Source organism: Aotus nancymaae, unplaced genomic scaffold (assembly GCF_030222135.1).
Source record: "Aotus nancymaae isolate 86718 unplaced genomic scaffold, 86718_ANA_hifiasm-v0.15.2.pri h1tg000076l, whole genome shotgun sequence".
NCBI lineage: Eukaryota > Metazoa > Chordata > Mammalia > Primates > Aotidae > Aotus > Aotus nancymaae.
In genome coordinates this window covers 3,856,769-3,880,587 of record NW_026988491.1, presented here as the reverse complement: position 1 = coordinate 3,880,587, position 23,819 = coordinate 3,856,769, and the positions used below count along the sequence as shown (strand labels likewise).

General features: G+C 44.9%; 1 protein-coding gene and 1 long non-coding RNA gene across 2 annotated transcripts in view; one reads left to right on the top strand and one right to left on the bottom strand.

Moving 5' to 3' along the window:
• The window catches only part of ZNRF3 (zinc and ring finger 3), a 170,914-nt gene that overhangs the window by 25,371 nt on the left and 121,724 nt on the right, over window positions 1–23,819 (bottom strand). The gene's annotated exons all lie outside the window — the stretch shown is intronic.
• LOC135271302 (uncharacterized) lies at window positions 951–7,392 on the top strand. Its single transcript, XR_010339417.1, has 4 exons — window positions 951–1,035; window positions 1,265–1,337; window positions 5,334–6,720; window positions 6,759–7,392. It is a non-coding gene; the product is annotated as an uncharacterized LOC135271302 (long non-coding RNA).

The window sequence follows — 23,819 nt, the reverse complement described above, 5'->3', positions numbered from 1 at the left end:
ACTAAAAGTGGCTTGGCCTTGTTGCGGATCTGTACCAGGTCCCAGGCCTCCGTGTGTGCTCATCTCTGGATATCAAAGCTCTCAGAAAACAAGCCCAACCACTTGCAGTGTTTGTTCCTTCCATTCAGCAGGAATGGGGGCCTCCCTCAGCACCTTTACCAAAAGAAAGCTGGCCAGATGACTACCCTTGGCCATGTCCACAAGAACAGGCTGCATGGAAATGTGAATTTTTACAGCCTCCTCCCATTAATCACTAGGGGGCCTTGACTTTCCTCCAGCCTAAAAGACTGATGGAGTACAACCTGCAACCTTTGGAGAGATACAGCCACACCACACAGGGGCCCAACCCCAGGAAAGTGCAGGTTTGGCTGCCTTCCCTACCTGGTGTGAAGCTCTAGAGCTTGGCTCTCTGGGTGAACTGGTGGCAAAATCTACCACAGCTTCAAAATCTACAACTCAATGGTGCCTAATTTGGGGTAACAAGAGACCCAAAGCATAGGCTTGAGAGACACAGCCATCTAAGGCCAGAGCCTGGAACATGTCACTGCTGAAATGCAAGGCGGCAGGAACCAGCCCTGTTTCTGTTGCTGCCACTGCCGGGCCTGCTCCTGCGGTCAGGGAGGGGAAAAGGGCGGTTAACACGATGGAGAGCACCCAGCTGGTACAAGGGACTGGCCACGCCTGACGCCCATAGGTCCCTCTTGGCAGGTCCTACCCCATCCAGAGAGCCCAGGCTCTTTGAGTCCTGTTATACCCCTCCCTCTGGAGGCCGCTAAGTGGATTTTAAATCCTCACTCCTCACTTTTTCCTTTCCTCCTCCTCGAGTTCTTCACTTGGTAGTGACCACCCAGGCACCAGGCTCTTGAACATTCTGGTCAGCTGCTGTTCTCTGAAGCATGAGTCACTGCATGACACAGGACATTCTCTCTGGGCAAGGGGGCTCCCAAGGTCTGTCTCACCAAGGGCCCTGTTTTCCGACAGAAACTTTTCATTCCATAGGAAATGAGGTCACACACCAGAGCACATGGGTAACCAGTGAGAAAATCCTGGTGCCAGGAAGGGAGGGGGGTTGTGGTAGAAGTGGGGAGGCAAACTAGAACCTAACACTCAGCCACCAGGGGGAATCACCTGCGATTCTTGGGTCATTTGTACTAGGGTGGGGGTGGGGAGGGTGGAGGAAAGGGACGCACACAGCTTAAAAAAATAATCTGGTTTCTTTTAAAGTATATACAACCTACATGATTTTACTAAGTCAAACTTGCAGGGCATTTGGCTGGCTTATTTTCACGACTTGGAGCCCCTTAATCTAAGTCCTACAGGAGACCAACACACAAGAGGTAAAGGGGAAGGGGGAGGCGGGAGGCCAGGGCTGCCCTGGGAACTGGGAGGTGAGGGTGGGTGGCGCAGTGCTGCCCGCTCCACCCACCGGCTCCTCGCTCCGGGGCTTGGCTGCAGCCCGGCCTGACCTTCCAGGTTTCCCTGGCAGGAGATCAAAGCGCTGAAGCCACAAACACAGCTCAAAACTCGAGGCCCTGAGGCCAACATCCCTCCTCCCGCGGCTCCTCCCCTCGCCAGGAGCCCTCCTCCTCCCCCCTCCTGCACCGCCCCACAGGGTCCCTCCTACCCTGCAGCAGCACTGCTTCCCCACCCCCGAACCCCCAACCCAGCGGGCCAGGACTTTCAAGGCGGGCTGCCATCCGGCCTTCTCTGACCCGAGAAAGTGCCCTTCTCGCCACTAGCCGCGCCCCTCCCCACTGGGAGAAGATATTTCTCGCCGTAATTAAAGTCATTAAGCTTCCAAAGGCTCCCGTCGGCTGCAGGTTCGGAGTTCCGGAACGAAGATGATGCATTTTAAGTCCTAGTTAAGATTATGCTGATCTATTTAGGAGACATGTAGCAGCGAGAATTCAGCGGTTAAGTTAGTGGTTAAGGCTGCCTAAGTTTAAACAGTGTTACTTATTCTCAAAATATGTAGCAGCCCCACTTAATTTCTCCTAATTAAAGGAACCCGACTGAAGAGGCTGGAGTCCGCGGCCGTATCGCGGCGCCATTACACAGGTTGGTACCCTTTTCACAATCAGAAACTAGTGGGTGTCAAACGGAAATGTATTTCCCTAGATCTTAATCTTAAACATGGACGTTTAGGCCAGTTCCAAGAAACACAAAGATCCTCTTTGTTTTAACACCTGACAAGGAGCACCAAAAACCCAGGAAAGCCTGTCCACATCCTCCTGTTCCATCAATACTGTGGGGTGAAAGGTGTTATGGAAAAGCTGCAGTTGGGTTGTTTCATTACCTGTCTATGCCTGGAAGATAAGCTTCTGGAAGAATCTGGAAGCCAGTTATCTTGGCTGAGTTTCCAGAAGTCCCACTTCAGGCCAAATCTTACATAGTCAGCAACTAGAAACTTCAAAAAGGACCACCCCCCTTCAATGCATATGGAAACTAATTAATATAAACAACTGTTAATTAGGTGGCAGCATCAGGCTTAACGAGCAACCACAGTGCCTGCATAGTCTGGACACCCTACAGCCTCTCTTTGGAGGATGAGAGGTGGCCGGCAGGCTCTCTCTGAAGGCTGAGTTCCTCACGGGGGCAGTTGTGCTTCTCAACCTTGTCTCACTGAGGAAGCAACTGGGGAAATTAAAGAAAAAACAAACTCATGCCCAGGACCTACCCCTAGAGATGATTATTTGATCTATGTGGATGAAACCCCAGCAGCAATATTTTTTAAGAAGTTCCGCAGTTATTTTAAAATTTAGGCAGGGCAGAGAACCACTAATCTAAGCTAAAATCGCACACGGCCTCTGGTATGACTGTCCAATGCATATGCTAAAACTCCTCTCCTGATTCGGTTGGACTGATGTAGAACTAGAGGCCACCTAACCAACACCCTCTGGCAACACTTACAATGAGGCAAGGGAAGGTGTTAGAAAACTGCTGAATCGGGTGGTAAACTCATTGAAAAGGCAAAAGATGATTTTGATTACACAATTTTCTTCTTTTTATGAAGAGGAAAGTAATTTGGATGAAAGCATTTTTGCATGCTAGAAGCAGGCTTGCTTCTAACACTCACAGGACAAGGGACAAGGACTAACCAGTAAAAAAAATGTATCGTACTCTTCTATCTTGACATATGTACCTTCATAAGAACTTAAAACATAGGTTCCAGGCAAGCTTTCTAACTCCTTGGTGCTCCTCACCAGAGAGTGTCAGTGTGGAGAAAGCTGACCCCCTCGCCCACCCTGCACTTTGAGGGGGTTTGTACACATGCAGGTGAACACCCCAGGCCAAGCTGTGTCTACATCCTTGGGAAGAAAGGCATGCTGCCAGTGCACAGTGCCTCCAGGAGGATGGTCCTAGAAGAGGGTCTGTAAGTGCTGGAAGCCACCACAAGGTCATTTAAAGGGAGTTTAGGGATGCTGGGAATGGTTTAGATGGGGGCTTCCCCTTGGACTCCTCACCCTGTGTCCAGAAGGTTTAAAAGGGGGGCCTTAAAGCATGGTCCCCCTTGCTTGGTCATGGAGCGGTACTGAGACTCCAAGAGGGAAGGTAAGGAAAGTGCTTATTCATGTGCCAGGCAAGGCACTGAGTGCTTTCAAATGGTACTGAATTTGCAGAGCAAGTCTGCAAGGGAGGTGGTGTTGATCCCCATTTTACAGCTGGAGGCTCAAAGGTTACATAACTTGCCTATGGTCACTCAGCCACAAAGTGAAGAGCTTACATTTGACCTAAGCCTCTCTCCATAATCCCAGGCCAGAGAAATACTCATGTTGTCCCAGGGGGTTCTAAAGTCAAGTGTAATGGAGATACATCCACATATATCAACATGAATGCTGAACCTCCAAACATTCCATTAATAGCTTATGTAAGTATTATATTTCCTGGTAACACAAGGAAATTCCAGATGGCTCTTATCCTAACCCATTTGGTCTCCCTCCTCTTGAAATATCTCTTTACAAATGTCATGCAGCTCATGTAGTCAACATAAGGAAGGATTTTTTTTTTCTCCCCTCGCTGCCTATCACATTCACTACATCACATCTGGCCCTCCCTGGGAGGTGGCAGGGTGGAACATTTTCTTACTTTTGTATAGGGTTACCTGCTTAAAAATTGAGGTCTATTTAGTCAAAGACTATTTCATCCAAAGGGGTTATATTAATTGCCATATTAGCCAGTGCAAGCTCACCAACACTACAACTTTCATCCTTCATTATTCTTTTTTTTTTTTTTTTTTTTTTTGAGACGGAGTTTTGCTCTCGTTACCCAGGCTGGAGTGCAATAGCGCGATCTCGGCTCACCGCAACCTCCGCCTCTAGGGTTCAGACAATTCTCCTGCCTCAGCCTCTCGAGTAGCTGGGATTACAGGCACGCGCCACCATGCCCAGCTGATTTTTTTGTATTAGTAGAGACGGGGTTTCACAATGTTGACCAGGATGGTCTTGATCTCTTGACCTCGTGATCCACCCGCCTCGGCCTCCCAAAGTGCTGGGATTACAGGCGTGAGCCACCGCGCCCGGCCAATTATTCTTAAGGACCTAAGTTGTTGCAAAATGGTCCCCTGTGTACCCTATGGTACTGACATCTTTTGCGTGATTTTGTATTAGTAGAGTTTAAGGAAAGTTTCATTATCTCTTCACCTTAAACCAAAATCATTTATAACAGCTACAGAATCAAACCCCTTTCTCTAGAGAAGGGCAGTCACATGGCCCCCTCAGCCATACTATTCTTATTTGGGTGCAGTCAGTTTGATGACACCCTACCAAAGCCAAGCTGGCCAACCCAGGCTCTTTTTAGCATTGCCAGAGTGGAAGGGCAGGAAGAAAAGGGGCTACCTCACACTGCTTGGACTGAAATCCTAGCTCACCAACCCATCTCTGTGACTGTGAACTTGTGATGAATTTTCTGTTTTATTTCATCTGTGCAATGGGGATGACATTGAATCTATCTCCTGAAGGCTTCTGGAAGTCGACATGACCACACTACACTTCATATACATGCAGGGACATCCCAGTTTAGGCCAAGAAATGTTGCCATGGCATGAGTCTGGCAGAGGGTGGTTAGTGGCTGTCAGCCCAGTGGTATATCAAAATGCCTGGGGGAGCTTATTAAAAAATAAGAGGGCAGACTCCTCCCTGGAGACTGATTGAGGGGAACTGGACCGGAGGTAGATCTAGCCTTTGTAGGTCTGAAAGCTCCTCAGGCCAATTCTTAGTGCAGCCAAGATGGGTAACCACAGACCAAGATGCTAAGGCAGTCAGAGAGGGAGAGATGGTGAGCTGGGAATGTGCTTCTTAATCTAACCCATCAAGCCCTTGTTCTTCCCCTTCTAGAATGGCCCAATTCCTTTCTCAGCTACATTTCTGTACACTTATGCTACTCTAACTCAGACTTAAGGAAAGCGCTTGTTAAAGAGAAATGTCTTTTCAAGGGAATAAACAATTGAGCTTTTTGTGGTATCTGGGGAAAGATACCCCCAAAGCAGAAGTCTGGATCCCTCACAATTCAAAGCCTCTAAACAACAATGATCACAGGCAGCCTCTGGTCACCAGGTGTTGGCATGGCACCTGGAACCCAGCAGGCATGAAGATGCTAGGGGGGTGGGGGGGACATGGCCATGGGCACAAGAGCAATCATTTATATGGAGCAAGCTTTTGGGGTTCATGGTAGAAGTCCTCCTGACCTTTGGGTCCAGGCCTTTGGCCCCTACGCCACAGGAGTCCCCAGGATCTTCTTGCACAGGAGCCTCTACCCTGAGTAGGATAGACCAACTGATGCAAGTTCTAGATGGGTCTTCTGAGATAACAGGATAAAAATGGAGAAAGATGAGAATCTCAAGGACACCATTTTCAGGTTTAAGTCCTATTTTTCAAAAACAAACACACGCTTTCTTGAAGTAAGCCCTCAAACATAGTCTGAACTGAGCTAACCAAGTCACAGAACTTGTATGTCAACTGCCCAACTAATATTCACTTCTCTGCGATAAGTGGTGATAGCTCTGCCATTAGAAACAATTTTACTGATGGGGTCTGGGGGTGTGGGAGAAGGGATACTGGCCATAGCAGTCATGAGTTAGGCTATAAAACATAAGTTAAACCCAGAATGTCCTATGTTGAATTAGACCCAAAAATGTCCTATATTTTCGGGTCTAATTCAAATAACAAGTGCCATAATCACCTTTCTATAGGCTAACAGAATGAAGGCTGTGTCAAATCTATACTTTTATTTCTTCCAAATGCATTCCAGTCCTGGTACTCAATAAATAGTCATTACAATGGTGCTGATGATGGAGGGGGAAGGAGAAAAGTGGCAGAGTCATCAAGCTAGCCTTCCTCAGCCCAAAAGCTGATGCTAGCTGGAGAAAAAAGGTGCTTTCAAGCATCCCTACCAGGCATCTGGGGTACAGCAACAATTATTAATACTACTTTCTGTCCTATGTTCACAATCCCATTAATGCCCCATTCAGGCTGCAAAGCAGTGAGGGGCTTGCAATCCACTAGGTTAAAGAAATGGAACTAGAGGCAGGGCGCAGTGGCTCATGCCTATAATCCCAGCACTTTAGGAGGCTGAGGCAGGCAGATCACCTGTGGTATTTTTAGTAGAGACAGGATTTCACCATGTTTACCAGCCTGGCCAACATGGTGAAACCCTGTTTCTACTAAAAATACAAAAAATTAGCTGGGCCTGGTGGCCTGCACCTGTAATCCCAGCTACTAGGAGGCTGAGGCAGGAGAATCACTTGGACCCAGGAGATGGAGGTTGCAGTGAGCTGAGATCATGCCCCTGTATTCCAGGCTGGGTGACAGAGCAAGACTCCATGGAAAAAAAAAAAAAAAAAGGGAACTAGACCAACAAGGGCAACAAATGGATTAAGAGTTTAACTGGGTAGGATTATTTTGAAGGATGTACAATACAGTTCTGCAATGGAGGAGCAGGACAGGGGTGATGTGTGCCATGGGCTGGTATAGTCAGGAAAAACTTCATGGAGACCAAGCTGCCAGAATGAAGAGGAAGAGAAGGCCAGCCAGCAGCTGGATATCCAACGTGCTGGAGGAAGCAGCAGACACACCAAGTAGCATGAAGGGGAAAGGTTAGCAAAAGGTGGCATAGAAGCTGGGTGCAGTGGCTCATGCCTGTAATCCCAGCACTTTGGGAGGCCAAGGTTGGTGGAAAACTTGAGGTCAGGAGTTCAAAACCAGCCTGGCCAACATAGTGAAACCCCTTCTCTACTAAAAATACAAAAATTAGCCGGACGTGGTGGTGGGCACCTATAATCCCAGTTATTCAGGAGGCTGAGGCAGGAGAATTGCTTGAACCTGGGAGGCAGAGGTTGCAGTGAGCGAAGATGGTGCCACTGCACTCCAGCCTGGGTGACAGAGCGAGACTCTTTCTCAAAAAAACAAAAAAAAGGCAGCATAGGGTTACATGGTTGGTATTATCATCCATTCACATGACCATCACATAAACTTAACAACTATTTAGTGATTACCCTCTCTTTTGGTAGCAGCTGTCATGCCCACAGTTTAGTTTCTGGCACACAGCATCCAAGCAGTCACTATGGTTTACTGACATTTTTAGGTTACTACCTGAAATTTTATTTTTTTCTGGAAGAGGTTCCCTAACCCCTACACCAAAGCCCAGTCTTGTGGCTATGTGCTTCCAGGCAAAACTTCATTAATTTCACAAATACTTATTGAGCATATATCATGAAGGTATACCAAAAGAACCTAGTCCTAAAAGATCTAGTGTCTCTTCTCATGGAGTTCCAGTAGTTATACTAGGGATCCTAAATGCACAGCCAGAGGTAAGTGCCCTGAAGGAGAGGAGCATCACAGGACTCCAAGAAGAAGAAAGGGAGAAGACTGGACCTATGCCTCTCCACTTTGTATCAGACCTCAGCTTGTTACCCTGTGAACAGCAAACCTCAGTAGCAACCCACACTGCCTGGGAACCCTCAGCAAATATTAAAACATCTACTCAATATTAACACTTATATTCACCAACAAATACAGGGGCAATTACTGTTTCAAGAAGACAGATTAAAGTATAGTTTGACAGCCTTTAACAGTGCAGAAAATTGAAGAAAAAAACAGTTAATGCCTTTAAAAGTCGTTATAATGAAGGAGACTCGAGGGACTCTGAACCACAGAAAGGTGGAGCTGGGTCGGAACGCTTCCTTTGGTCAATAATAGGTGAATGACTGTGTCATTAAGAAAAGGACTTCTGGCCGGGCGCGGTGGCTCAAGCCTGTAATCCCAGCACTTTGGGAGGCCGAGGCGGGTGGATCACGAGGTCAAGAGATCGAGACCATCCTGGTCAACATGGTGAAACCCCGTCTCTACTAATACAAAAAATTAGCTGGGCACGGTGGCGCGTGCCTGTAATCCCAGCTACTCAGGAGGCTGAGGCAGGAGAATTGCCTGAACCCAGGAGGCGGAGGTTGCGGTGAGCCGAGATCGCGCCATTGCACTCCAGCCTGGGTATCAAGAGCGAAACTCCGCCTCAAAAAAAAAAAAAAAAAAAAAAAAAAAAGAAAAGGACTTCTTGCAAAAGAACAGCTTAATCCCAGGAAAAGGAAAGAGTAAAAAGGTTACATTAAGGGAATCAGGGATAATCTCTATCAATTACCCAGAGCCTTTCCTGTTAGGGAAGTCTCAAAAGAAGAACAGGAAAAGAGCTGGGTCATGATCCAGGGTGCTTACACTTTGTTTTATGATCCAGGAGTTTGGCAGTCTGGTTTGTGGGTAAGTGAAGAGAGCTATAACTACAAGCACTATGTAACCCCACGAATAAGCAGGTAATTGTAGAATATGCCAACATTGGCTCAAGAGGCACCCAGCTATCAGGCAGGCATGGAGTACTGGATGGTATTTTGAGGCTAAATAAATCAAACTGCATACCTACCAGGTGGCTGGGGCATTTGGAAAGACTGGTGAGCCAAATCCAGAAGAGGGACCACAAACCACTCCCTTTGGAGGGAAGAGTTCTGGCCAGATGACCCCACATGGAATAAATGACTGATCCTGCTTCTCCTGGACCTGGGAGTCAATGTGGTGCACTAGAGGAGACTGAGCCTGCTTCTCTATTCCTGGGAGACAATGCAGCACACCCAAGGAGAGACTGAGGCCTGCTTCTCCATTCGTGGGAGCTAATATAGCCCACCCTAGGGAACCGAGCCTACTTCTCCATGCCTGGGAGTTAATGTATCCCATGCAAGGGAAACAGCCTGCTCTCCACTCCTGGGAGCCAATGTAGACCACTTGAAAGTCACTGCAGTCCTCATGCCGGGGAGACAAAGAGGGTCTCTTAGGCAACAGGGACCTTGACTATGGTCCATCTGAATCAAATGTCCCTCAGTCCTGGAGTGGGATGAAAGCACAGCTAGTCCCATGCCCAAGATTTGGAAAGGAGGCATGACTTTCCTGAGGTCAGAGTGTGCTGGCAGCAGGGGAGGGTGTTCCATCAGAGCCAACTGCTTCCTGTCAACCCTGCCCCCACTTCTGTCAAGTCCATTAAGTTTTATAATATTGAAGATTTTTTGTTTTGGGGGAAATAAATCAGAATTTAGGGGACTCCAATGTTAGTTTTTCAAAAATAACTTTAAAATATATTTAATCGGGGTCTACTAGTAAACACATAAACATTTTGTGAATTATTTCAAGCAATTTTTATCAGAGTTACAGAATTCCTATACCAGGAGATTTGAAGCCAAGCATTTAAAGAAAGAATTTTTTAAAAACCAATTTGTTGGAGGTGGGAGGGGGGTGGAGGATGAGAAATTACTTAATAGGCACAATATACATAATTCAGGTAATGGCTACACTAAAAGGCCTGACTTCACCACTATGCAATATATCCATGTAACAAAATCATACTGGTACCCCATAAATTTATACCCAAAACACTGTGATTTGTTACAGGGAAATTGACTATAAAGGACCTGCTAGCAGGCAGGTGTATGGCAGCTTACAAGGGAAATGGAATCTTGAAAAGAAGGGTAAATTAAAATATTTTCAAATATACCAGTTGAGTTTACTTAATAAATTTTAAAGTGAGTACTTCTGTAACAACAATAAATTCTCCAGCCTACTGAGATTGCCTCTAAGGGGATTGGGACATCTGCATAACTCAAACTTATAAGACGGACAGCTGACTAAAGTCAGGGTTGTGGGTTTTTTTCCCCAATCTGAAACTTCACAAAATAATATAAAGTCAGGGTTTTTAACTGCTGGACACACAGTCACATACCTAACCCTGTTCTCACGCTATCCTGAGAACATGCTACACCAGATCCAGTGATGGGCAGGGACCAACCAAGACTCAGAAATACCAGGCTCCCCAAGTCTGCAGTCCTACTTCAGTTTTAGCCTTAAGAGAAAGTGTGTCTGGGATCAGGATCTGATAATCAAGAGGAGGTTAGGTTTGGGGGTCATGTTAACAGCTAACAGATGAAGTTACAGATTAACTTTTCACTGCCATTAGTTGGTTAATGTACAATTTGCAGGTAACTTCAATCGTCCTGGCCCAAGATCAGAGTAAAGAAAGCAGTGTTCTCTTTTTGTACTTAAAAGGAATGAACTACTGATATAATACACAATCCACATGAATGTATCTCAAAATAATTATGCTGAGTCAAAGAAACCAGAATAAGCAGTACATATTGCATGATTCCATTCATGTAAAATTCTATAAAATGCAAACTAGTGTACAGTAGGAGAAAGCAGATCTGTAGTTGTCTGGGATTTGGCAGGGAAGCCAGGAAAGGGAGGCAGGGACTTTAAAGGGGAACTGAGGGAATTCTGGGGAGTGACAGATACGTTCATTTTGACTGGGGTGATGGTTTCATGGGTGTGTGTGTGTGTGTGTGTGTGTGTGTAGGTCAAACCTTATCAAATTGTACACTTTAAATATGTGCTGTTTATCACATGTCTATTACACTTCAATAAAGATTAAAACAAGGCTGGGGGAGGTGGCTTATACCTGTAATCCCAGCATTTTGGGAGGCAGAGGTGGGTGGATCATTTGAGGTCAGGAGTTTGAGACCAGCCTGGCCAACAGGGTGAAATCCAGCCTCTACTAAATATGCAAAAATTAGCCGGGCGTGGTGGTGCATGCCTGTAATCCCAGCTACTCAGGAGGCTGAGGTAGGAGAATCTCTTGAACTCGGGAGGGAAGTTGCAGTGAGCCAAAATTGTGCTACTGCACTCCAACCTAGGGGACAGAAAGAGGCTCTGTCTCAAAAAAAAAATTAAAACAAGGAGAGAATCCTCAACTATTCTTTTTCCATTATTGCCCCTTATTACTTCAAAGCAAAACTATTTTGACACAACCTTTTACCATGTGAAAGCATTTAATTTTAGTTAATATAGGAAAGTTCCAAAGCCAGTTTTAAAAATTATGCAGACCAAGCAAATTAATACCTCCTTCTGGTATCTACTAAAACTGACTCAGTATTCTATTTATTTCTTTTTTGAGACAGAGTTTCACTCTTGTTTCCCCGGCTGGAGTGCAATAACATGACCTCGGCTCATTGCAACCTTCGTCTCCCATGTTCAAGTGATTCTCCTGCCTCAGCCTCCCCAGTAGCTGGGATTACGGTATTTTAAAACAAAGCCCTTCTCAATGAAATCTGGATGAATGGGTAAGTTAGACCATCAGAACAGACCCCGGCTGGACTCTGGGAGTCAGGCAGACCCCAGGTCAGCAGACATGAGTATACAGTGGAATGTCTTTATCAGTGGGTTTCGCATCCGTGGATTCAACCAACCATGGATGGAAAATACTCGGGAAAGAAAAAGGACGGTTGCAGCCAGGCAAGGTGGCTCACACCTGTAATCCTATCATTTTGGGAGTCTGAAGAGGGCAGATTGCCTGAGCTCAGGAGTTAAGAGACCAGCCTGGGGAACATGGTGAAACTCTATCTCTACTAAAATACAAAAAAATCAGCCGGGCATGGTGATGTGCACCTGTAGTTCCAGCTACTCAGAAGGCTGAGGCACAAGAATTACTTGAACCCGGGAGGCAGAAGTTGCAGTGAGCCAAGATCGTGCCATTGCACTCCAGCCTGGGTGACAAAGCAAAACTCTGTCTTGAAAAAATAAATAAATAAATAAATAAATAAGATTTATAAATAAATAAATAAGTCTGTACTAAATGTGACTTTTTTCTTGTCATTTATTCCCTAAACAATGCATTATAACAACTATTTATTAATAATAGCACTTACTTACATTGTATTAGGTATCATAAAGTAATCAGAGATGATTTAAAGTTTACAGGAGGATGTGTATAGGTTATATGCAAATACTATCGCCATTTTATATAAGGTGCTTGAGCACCCATGGCTTTTGGTATCCATTGGTGTGTGTGTGGGGGGGTCTTGCAACCAATCTCCTATGGATGTCAAGGGACAACTGTACTTCATCAAGATAAGGATAATCAAGGTGGAGGAGTGGAGTGCATACTTGCTAATCCTGCCCACAGTCAAGGGAGCCCAGTGGCCTGAGGGAAATCCCTGCGTCCTATTTCCAGTTCTATCACCCTTACTGATATCCTCAGGCAAGAATTAAGGTGAAACATTTAATATTTGATCCCTAGTGTCCTCATCTGTAGAACTGAGACAGTGATTGTCCTTTATAGGGTTTTGAGGGGATCAAATAGTTCATGGGTGTAAAGTACTTGGTGTAGTTTGGGTACATGGTAGGCACCAATTAATGATTACTAATCATTGACCTAGTATTAAATAAATCATGGCACTAAGGTATTAATTGCTGCAAATCAGACAGTACTGCTTTGATAAAAAGGACTCTCTGAATTTTGAACTGGGTATTATCAATTTCTTTAGTAATCGCTTTAGCTTTGTGTCATGAATGCAAGTGGTACTGTTTTTCCCTGCACTACCTTCACCTTTCAGATGGAACAGAACTAAAATAATTCTGTAATATATAACAAATGGGTCTTCAGAATTTAAGTTGTTCTGTTGTAATCTTCAATCTTTCCTAGCTCAACTGGAAGGAAGTTACATGATTGACACAAAGTATCAAATATCTTCTCCTGCCAAGTGTCACAAGACATTCACACCTCTTGGAGTAAAGAAAATGGCCACAATATTTTATGATTCCTTCCAACAAGAAATTGAGTTTATTTTTCAACCCCTTGAATTTAGTCTTGGCCACATGAGTCACTTTGGCCAATGGGACATGAGCAAATATAATGCCAGCAGAAGCGTGAAAAGTGCTTGTGGAGATCAAATAGTTTATAGGTGTTTATGCTTGCCCTCTCTTGCTGCTGGAAACCCTGAGAACTATCATATAAGAAGCCTAGGCTAGTCTACTGGATAAGAGACCACATGTTAAGAGGGCCCGGCTGTCCTAGGTGAGGCCCCAAACCCGTGAGTGAAGCCATCCTAGATCACTCAGTCCCAGAGGAACCACCAGCTGACCACAAAGATCAACCAGGCTGACCCAGATCAGAAGAACTATTCAGCTAACCCACAGAATCATGAGCAATGAAAATGATTGTTGTTTTTAAGGTGCTACGTTTTAAGGGCAGTTTATTATGCAGCAAAGGCTAACTGATACACCTGTGCTAAATGAATACACAATGCAATTCTACCTCACCCGTGTTGTTGTCTGTACTAGTGCTATTCTACCAGCCTGTTTACATTGCTTTGTGCTCTTAAGCCTGTTTCTGTTTTCTTCTCTCTGAGGTCTTCAGGTTCCCTTTACTGACTCTTACATGGTCCCACTCACTCGTTTTCCTTGAAGTCCTGTGTTGGGCCCCTTTTCTCTTCTTACTCTATACTCTTTCTGGACAAGCTCATTCCAGACTCCTGGTTTGAATACACACTCCCCTATCTAATGACTTCTCAACCTTCATCTCTACCCAGGACCCTTTTTGGGGCTAGAGTTCAGAGGGCTCCAGTTCAAAGTCAAAGTCAGGGCTCTAGTCGTGATCAAAGTCAGAGTCGCCAACTTTCTCCCAAACCTACATTGCTTGTCTTGGGTTAAAGGAATCACCATCATGCAAATCTAGAAACCCAAATCTTCTTCCTCGCCTCTCTCTACCACTTCCCCTTCCTCTCTCCACATCCGTCTCCACAGTGAATCACTCTCAAGTGGGCTCTCCCTTTGCATCCCTGCTACCCTGTAATGCAGCAGTTTCTCTGTCTCCAACCTTTTTCCAGTTCATTCCATACATGATGCCCTGAGCTGTCCTCTCATCCTCAGATTCAAGTCTCAATTCCTTATCATGTTCAAGACTCTCCTTTAGGTCCAGTCTGGATCCAGTCTACCAGTCTGCCCTCCGTGCCCACACTATTTGCCCTCTAAGCACCAGATGCTCCACCCACACAATTCCCCCATTTCTGAAAAGTTACAGCAAACATCTTCCAGCTGTTGCACAGGTTATTCATGTTACCTCAGTTGCTCTCCTGGACCCTTCATTACCTCTCAAAGTCCTTCCCATGCTTAAGGACACATCTAAAAGGCACTTTTCTCTGCAAAACCTTGCCCTATTTTTCTATAACCATTTCCATACCAGTGTAGCCTCTGTGTGAGCCCCTCTTTTGAATATTTTCTCCACTCACCCTGGTTGATGGAATGTAAGCTTTCTGTTTTCATGTCCCATTCGTAGGCTTAGGGTGGCCACATTTTCTTTCCTAGCATGCCCAGGACAGCCCCAGTTTACATTTCTCCTCCCACCATAATTAATAATAATAGCATCCCCTTCCATTCTCAAAAGTGTCTCGGCTTGGATGACAAAAGATATGGTCACCCTAAATTGGTCTTACAGTGCTTGACACAATCAGAGTATACAAGTCTGCTAATTCAACCTTTCTCTGGTCCCTCTTCGTATTTATTGTTTGACTGTCAGAAATTATTTGTCTGTGTTCACACTTGATTTGCTCAACTTTCCACACACAACCTGGATGGTCTTCCTCACTGCAGTTTAAAAATCACACAACACAGAGCGCAAACTCAATTGTCCACAGGGGCCACATGTAAGCTTCGTGGCAATGGATGTGCTGCTGCAGTGTGAGGAAGACAGCAGAGTGGTGGGCACCGTGGCATACTGGACAGTGCACGCCTGCCTGATGGGGGCGACTTCCAGGCAGCTGGGGCTTCCTTTACTAGGAGGAATGGGGCACCAGCACTGCCAGACCTTCTGATTTTTCAAGAGAAGGTAGAAATGTGGATTTTTTCTTTTAAGACTCAGTCTCACTCTTGTCTGCCAGGCTGGAGTGTGATGGCACGATCTCGGCTCACTGCAACCTGTGCCTCCTGGGTTTCGAGTGACTCTCCTGCCTCAGCCTCCCAGGTAGCTGGGGTAACAGGCACCCGCCACCACACCCTGCTAATTTTGTATTTTTAGTAGAGACAGGGTTTCACCATGTTGGCCAGGCTGGTCTCAAACTCCTGGCCTCAGGTGATCTGCCCACCTCGGCCTCCCAAAGTGCTGAGATTACAGGTGTGAGCCACTGTGCCTGATCAGAAATGTGGATTTTTATATTAAATCTTCCAATTCAAGTGTTGGCAACTAATTTACACTTTAAAATACTACACAGGTGTATCCTATGTGGCTAATGCATCTTTGGCCCTCATAAAACTGACAGATCTCTGCCTGGAAAACATCCCGCCTTTGGAAATGGAAACAGACAAGTAGGCTCCAGAGGCTGAGCCTGTCTCTGACACTCAATGGCTCTGTCCTTAATGCCATCTGTGGGGGAAAAAGAGTTGCTGTCTGAATTTCATAGAGAATATAGGAAGCAGACAACCTTCCTTTCTAGGCAAGTGTTACTTTTCCTTCCCACTTCGTTTCTTGAATGAAAACATGTTGCAGAGGTGGCTTTAGTGCAACACTGGGCACAACCCCTAGGATGCTACAGGTGCTTGACAGAGGAAGAAGTTTCTCCAGGTGAACAATGCTCTGAAACACAGCAGCCCTACTATGCTCGTAGCTCATCCCAACATAAGCCAGCTCTCTCAGCTGCTGGCAACTTCTTTAAATCTGAATATGGAAACATCTCCTTTGAAACTCTCTGGTTAATCAGTAATCACTCTTAAATACTAAGAGGTCATACACATATTAAAGAACAAATACACTTCTGTTTTCATGGCTTTAACAGGTAATCTGCAAAAATCCCTAAATTCAAGCTCTGTCAAGTCCCACTGGGTCCTTAAATTAACCTTTATTGAACCAGTAAAAGGATGGTCTCATTCAGGCTTTCTCTATTATAATTATTCAGTGTTAGCAAGACTTTACTTAGTAGAACAAAGTAAGTGGGTTCTGGTAGAACCTTTTATTTGCTAGAGCTCCCACCCTCTGCCCTAGCAAAACCTTGTTTCCTTAATTCACTATTTTCTAAAGAGAAATTTCTAACCCATTACAACCTGTCTCTAGGCTTTCACCTTTCTTCAAGGTGGTCATATACCAATTCACCTCCCAGAATGCACCTGCCAGGGGCTGAGAGGATACTTCTTTGGTCTGGTCTTTAGATCTTCATGTGAACATGAGGTCAATGCACTGTGCAGGTCTGCATGAACTATGATAACAATCTTCACTAGCACCAGAGGCATCACTTAGTAATGATCACTTGATCTCTTGCAACATTATTCATTTCAGAGTATAAGATAAAACTCTTATCAGCCAAGCCAGTTTCAGTTTTGATCAGTTTTTTTATTCCTTCTTTCTTTCCTTCCTTCTCTTCATTTTTGTTTTTTGAGGGGAGTAGAAATGAGAGTCTCACTATATTGCCCAGGTTAGTCTCGAATTCCTGGGTTCAAGTTATTCTCCCGCATCAGCCTCCCCAAGTGCTGGTATTATAGGCATGAGTCACCATGCCTGGCCTTTCCTTTCCTTCCTACCCTCCTCTACCTTTTTGTTTGTTTGTTTTTGAGAGAGTCTCACTCTATCACCCAGGCTGGGGTGCAGTGGTACAATCTCAGCTCACTACAACCTCTGCCTTGTGGGCTCAAGCAATTCTCCTGCCTCAGCCTCCTGAGTAGCTCAGACTATACCACTGCGTCCTGCTAATTTTTGTATTTGTTGTAGAGACAGAGTTTCACCATGTTGGCCAGGCTGATCTAGAATTACTGGGCTCAAGCAATCTGCCCACCTCGGCCTCCCAAAGTGCTGGGATTACAGGTGTGAGCCATCATTACTGGCGTTCCTTCCCTTCTTAAAACCATGGAAGAGGGAAAGAAATCTGGAAGAAAGAATTTTTTTTTTTTTTTTTGAGACAGAGTCTTGCTCTATCACCCAGGTGGGAGTGCAGTCGTGCAATCTTGGCTCACTGGAACCTTCAACTCTCAGGTTCAAGTGATCCTCCCACCTCAGCCTCCCAAGTAACTGGGACTACAGGCTTGTGCCACCATGCCTGGCTGATTTTTGTATTTTTAATAGCAATGGGGTTTTGGCATGTTGGCCAGGCTGATCTTGAACTCCTGACCTCAGGTGATCTGCCCACCTTGGTCTCCCAAAGTGTTGGGATTACAGACATGAGCCACTGTGCCCAGCCTGGAAGTAAGAGTATTAACCCAAAGCAAAAAAAATCAAAACTGAATTTCAATTAAACTTTGGACTTCTTAGGCTACACTAAACATTAAAACAATTCAAACTGATAAATTATAGGCGATTATTAGAAAAATAAAGGTTTTACATATGCATCCTTTTGTATCACATAGCATATTATGCAAATTTCAGAGGATTTAAAAGCAACTGCCACACAATAGTCAAGTAGAGAATATTTAACGAGATACCTAAAATAAAGCAGCCAACCTTCTGTAAAACTTGAGTGCCTTCATTTTATTATTTAGCAGACAGGAGGCAGATACTAATACTTATATGGTAGCAAAGTGCTGTTTGATGGGTTAGAAAGTGACAGAATGGCAGGAAGCATCAGAGCACACCCCAGCTTGCAGATGTGTCAAAGAACAGATGAGGGAGCGGAGGCAGGCAAACTCTGATGTGGGGGGTGGGAAACTTTCCCTCTCTTCTTTCAGGAACCTTGACTCTGAGCTCTTGGCTCAAGGCAACCTATGCAGAGAAATGCCCCACTCACTCTGTTTGTTGGCCTTGCAGCTGCATCACAATCTGCGGTTGCCCTGTTTGTTGTGTTTGTGTTTACTTGCTTGTTATCTCTGTGTCCCCTCTACTGACCAGGAGCCCCAGGAGGGCTGTGAACTTATCTACTTTAATAAGTACTGTATCAGCAGTGCTTATGAATGAAATACAAAAAACAGAGTCTGTACTTTACACTGAGCTACAAAAGGGAAATACTTAGTCAAGCTCACTGCATCCAGGCTACCTTTAAGTGCAGCCAGGAGGCTGAAGCATCTCTGCTTTCTTTCAGACATGGAGTGGCAGGGAGATGGTCTGTAAGCCTAGCTTCTGAGCAGTTGCAGCTGCTGAACTGCTCTTGGTTTAGGGGGTCCCACCTACATCAGGAATCACATCACCCAAGCCTGTACTACGACTCCTGCAGGCCAGGGGTCTGTAGCCACTCAGGGAACCAGCAGAGACATTCAGGGCATAAACAAGTGACTTCAGATGACTCAATATCACCAAATATGTCACTAAATGAGGGGGTAAGGGATAAGACACGACCCCAAAGCAAGAAAACCATCAGTGACAATTAGAGTGACATGTCTCAGCTCTTCCTGAGGACAAGATTTTGGCTGGGATTCTTACTGTTGTCACAGCAACACTTGAAATGGCTGTATGACTTTACAGCAGTGACACAGAAATGACCAGGACAGATGGAAAAATCCAGGGAAAAGCTATTTATGGGATAATATTGAGACTATTAAGACTTTCATAATGTTTTTCTCTGAACACAGACATTTTAAACATTATTAGCAATGCAAGACCATCCTGGGAAAGGCTACCACCAATATTCTGTGAAGCCCGTGGTTGCTTATGTTAGAGCATCGCGCTCAGCCTAACCAGGCTTCTAGGCCTACCCCATCCAGTGCCTCATGCTAATGAAGCAGCATTGCCAAAAATCCAGTATTATTCAATTTACTCCATATAATCACACTTTTATGGCCTATACAGGTAATCTAAAAATCTGTGATACAGTCCGGTTCTTGACATCTGAGTCCCCTTTCAAACACTGTCATAAATTTAGCCAGGAATGAGTCAAGCTGTTCATTAGGTACAAGTGCAAGCTGACATCCAAATTATCAGCTAACACTTCTACTAACACCATTTTGGTTGGATACAGCTTTAAATTATCTGTAAGTGTAACTTGGCAAAGATTTTTTCAATAATAACAAAGGGTAAAACTTGCCACCGCATCTTCCCATTTTATCAGCACACGTCCCAAGGAACCAAGGAATAAAATCAAAGACAAAAGGGTAATGTGTTGTCTTGCCTTATCTTTTTAGAGGGATCAATGCTGCATCTACAAACCCAGTTTTCTTTATAGTCCTGGATGTTACTGTTTCCCAATGACTTTAAGTGGTTTCTAGAAGCTTCACTGAAAATTAAACTGAGAAGCCAGAACAGGGGAAGTTACTGGCATGGAAGGGATACTCTTCATAGTCATCATTTTGCCCAACAACAAACAGAATGGGCCATTTTTCTCCCAAGTTGAAGCGGCCTGACCACAAGCAGAGAGCTGAAAAAGAAACATCTTGGGATTCCCTGAAAGCTAACTTTAGACAGCATGAGCAAGCTGAGGACTTCTGGGAAATAAATGCAGCGGACATATTTGTCTAGTATGTGGCAACCAGGAATGGGCAGCTCTTCAACAGCACTGGGCTTCCCAACAATGAGGGGGTAGGGGCAGACTGTTGGTCAGGAACCTGTCAGTCTGTCATGTAGTCTACCATCAGTAGGCTTAAGTAACTCAAAGGACCGCCGGGCGCGGTGGCTCAAGCCTGTAATCCCAGCACTTTGGGAGGCCAAGGCGGGTGGATCACGAGGTCAAGAGATCGAGATCATCCTGGTCAACATGGTGAAACCCCGTCTCTACTAATACGAAAAATTAGCTGTGTGGCGTGTGCCTGTAATCGCAGCTACTCTGCCTACGCAGAGGCTGAGGCAGGAGAATTGCCTGAACCCAGGAGGCGGAGGTTGCGGTGAGCCAAGATCGCGCCATTGCACTCCAGCCTGGGTAACAAGAGCGAAACTCCGTCTCAAAAAAAAAAAAAAAAAAAAAAGTAACTCAAAGGACAGAACTGATGAAAAGAGCAGGAGGTCTGGAGCTAACCTGGGACAGAGGCATGGCTAGTGTCCGTGGCTTAGCACTCCCCCTGCTCCTGCCCCGGCTGAGTCTCAATGTACTCATCTTTAAAGCAGTGTAGTGTATCAACCAGCTCACAGAATTATAAATATTAGAGATGATTCTGTCTGGACAGAGCCCTGCCTGAGACTCAGCATGGAGCTGTGATTAGGAAGAAGCATCCTTTCTATATTAGACTAAAAAATGTGTAATTCCCCTTCACAAGTTTTTGAAGTCACTTAGACACAAGCATCCTGTAGTAAGTAGTGAATTTAACAAGTAAGTTAACAGCCCTCGATGGGGGCCCTTCCTATACCTATGAATGTGAAGGATGCTGAAAGGTACATCCTTGTTTTCACTTCAGTTATCCACAACTATCTAAAATTGATTCTATCATTCACTGACCAGCTCAATACTTTGTGCCCAAAAAGCTCTACTCAGCTGCCTTTCCAGGGCCACAGAGAAATGATATTGAGCAGAATCATCAGTTCTAAGACCCTGAGGATACTGGGTAAGTCAATGATGCACCCACAACAAAACAACACTGGCGTGGGCAGGTTCTCCACACATGCAATACTTCTGGATGTTCTGAGAACTAAGGTGATCAATTTGAAAGAGAGTATAGTCCCTCTGCCTCACTGTTTAGATCCAATAGTGAAGACCCAAGTGGAAGGCTGAGAAGAGGGCTCTGCACCCATTTCAATTGGACCTTGGCCCTAGTGTCTCAGAGCTACAGTTCTCCCTTGCTGTTTTGCATTTTGTTCACACTGCTGTTCTCCTTTGGAAGTTAGGAAACTTCACTTGCACTCTAAGCACGGATTTGAGTGTCTCATGGGGCAGGGGCAACATAAGACCCAACTTGGCCAGCAACTTCAAACGACTTGGCCAATCCAGGTGACCCAGCTGCTCCAGCCCAGACCAAGCCTTTTGTTTTGGATTAGGCTGGTTGCGGGGTCCCCCGGCTGTGGTGGGCCCACATTGTCGGCTTGTTGCTTCTTTCCCAAAAGAGGATCTTGTTACAAAGAGAAGCTGGAAATTTCTTTGCACACAAGCAGAGACATGGTGGCCCTGCAAAGGCCCCAGGGTAAGGATTAAAGAAAAACAAAATAGAAACCCTTCCATCTCTAATTAGGGTCTTCATTTGCCAAAGTGCCATTCCCCAGCGGGAGGATTTACATTCAGGCTGTTGCTTGGAAAACGTCTCCCAGCAGGTTGGTTCCTCAGTTCAGGCTCCTTTGAGCCAACAGTTTCTGGTTACTTGGAGGAGAGCTGCCTGCATATTGTTTTAACTGGCCTGGCTTCTGCAGTCAGCTTAGCTGTGTGAACAATCTCCCATTCAGAACCTAAAGATAAAAGCATAGTTTGGTTGAAAAATCTTTTATATTTAAAAATTTTTTTTAAACTTGTGAATTATAGGTTTTGGAGCTAGCATTATTTCTCTCATACACAAGAGTGTTTTTCCCCCTCGGCCTTTGGTTCTCTGCCAGCCAAGGCTGCATCCTGGAGTTCAGCCAGCCGCCAGTCCCTACTTCCTTGCCATTCACACCATGGGGCTGGTGGCAGCTGGCCATGGAGACGCACAGGAGCACCCCATTTGTAAGAGGTTGACCACAGAATAGTGTAGCCAGCCTGCTGGACCCCTGCAGCCAGCCTAGGGCAACTTTTGTACACTTCCTCATCATTCTTTGTATTCACAACAGCATTTCTTCTTGCACATCAAGACTCCAAGAGGCTAGCCAGGGAAGCGAGAATTCTTTTCCTTTCTGAAATTCTCAGGACAATAGTAAATTATAAACCAATGCTGAGTAGGAAGATATGTTTGTGTAACCTTCTATGTGTTTAAAACAAAAAAAGGTAGATGAAGATGAATTAAGGAGCAAGCAAATAAAAAAGAGAAGATATACCAAAGGCACAGGCAACAAAAGAAAAAATGGATAAAGTGGGCTTCATTAATAGTAAAAACTTTTGGCCAGGCAAGGTGACTCACTTGAAGTCAGGGGTTGGAGACCAGCCTGGCCAACATGGTGAAACCCCATCTCTACTAAAAATAGAAAAATTAGCTGGGCATGGCAGTAGGCACCTGAAATCCCTGCTACTTGGGAGGCTGAGAGGCACGAGAATTGCTTGAACCTGGGAGGTGGAGGTTTCAGTGAGCTGAGATGGCATCATTGCACTCCAGGCTGGGTGCAGAGTGAGACTCTGTCTCAACAAACAAAAAAAGAGAAAAACTTTTGTGTATCAAATGATACTGTCAACGGAATGAAAAGGCAAGTCACAGGATGAGAAAGAACATTTCATATATATCAGATAAGGGATCAATACACAGAATATATATGGTAGCATTATTTACAGTAACCAAAAGGTGAAAACAACCTAAGTGTCCATAGATAGATGAATGAATAACCAAAATGTGGTATATAGATACAATGAGATGTATATAATTCCACCATAAAAAGGAATAAAATTCTGATACATACTACAACAAGAGTGAACCTTGAAGGCATCATGCCATGTGAAAGAAGCCAGTCACAAAAGGACAAAAAAAGGACTCCACTCACATGAGATACCTGGAGTAATCAAATTCCTAGAGAAGGAAAGTAGAATGGTGGTTGCTAGGGGCTGTGGGGAGGCAGAAATGAGGAGTCTGTGTTTAACAGGTAAGCAGTTTCAGTTTAGGAAAAGGAAAACATTCTGGAGATGGTCAGTGATGATGGGTGCATAGCAGAGTGAATGTGCTTAATGCCACTGAACTCATATACTTAAAGGTCCTTAAAATGATAAAGCTTATATGATGTATATTTAATCACAATTTTAAAGAGAGAGAGAAGATTCAAGGTGAAAGAAAGAGGACCACAGAGGGGGGCGGAAATTAGAGGCCTGTTTGTTTTTTATGTTGACTGGGCAACTTTTACCAAGTCCCAAGTTAGTTCATTTATATAAAAATCCTCTTGGATTTTAAGTTTTAAGGTCTCTAATACATTACAAAGCTTTATTCCTCTCTTTTACTTAAATTTCTACAAAACAGTAATACACAGCAATATCATGGAAATGACCAGAGTGGCAATCTATTTCTAGGCCTAAGCACATCCTGTTTCCTCCCTCCACTGCACACTACTCTTCTGCATGCCTCTTTTTTTGAATTTGTTTTTTTAAACTCTACTCTTGTGACAGATTATTCTGCATGGCTCTTGATGCACTCCCTGGAAATGCCTTCCTTATCAAGGGGACCTCCTCCTGCCCACTAAACCACCAGGCCCAGTCAAGTTGCTCTTCTTGACTGGCTCTGGGATATGCCACATGTTACTGCTGCTCCTGCCTGCCCTACTCCTGGAATTTTCTTCATCTCTTCCCTACTCCAAACCCAGCCAGTCTTAAAAGTTGAGTTTCATCTCTTCTGTGAAGCCATCCTTGCTGACACACTATTGGTCCAGAAAGACCTTTAGGAAAAAGAGTCTGAAGGATCTGAACCAAGATCTGAAGGATCCTGTCCTGATTCCTTCCTCACAGTGGCCCTGCCGTACCAAGGAGGGAGGCTGGAGTGCTGTGGGCATTACAAAGCTGGTTGCTGAACGTCAAGGGATCAGGGCAACCA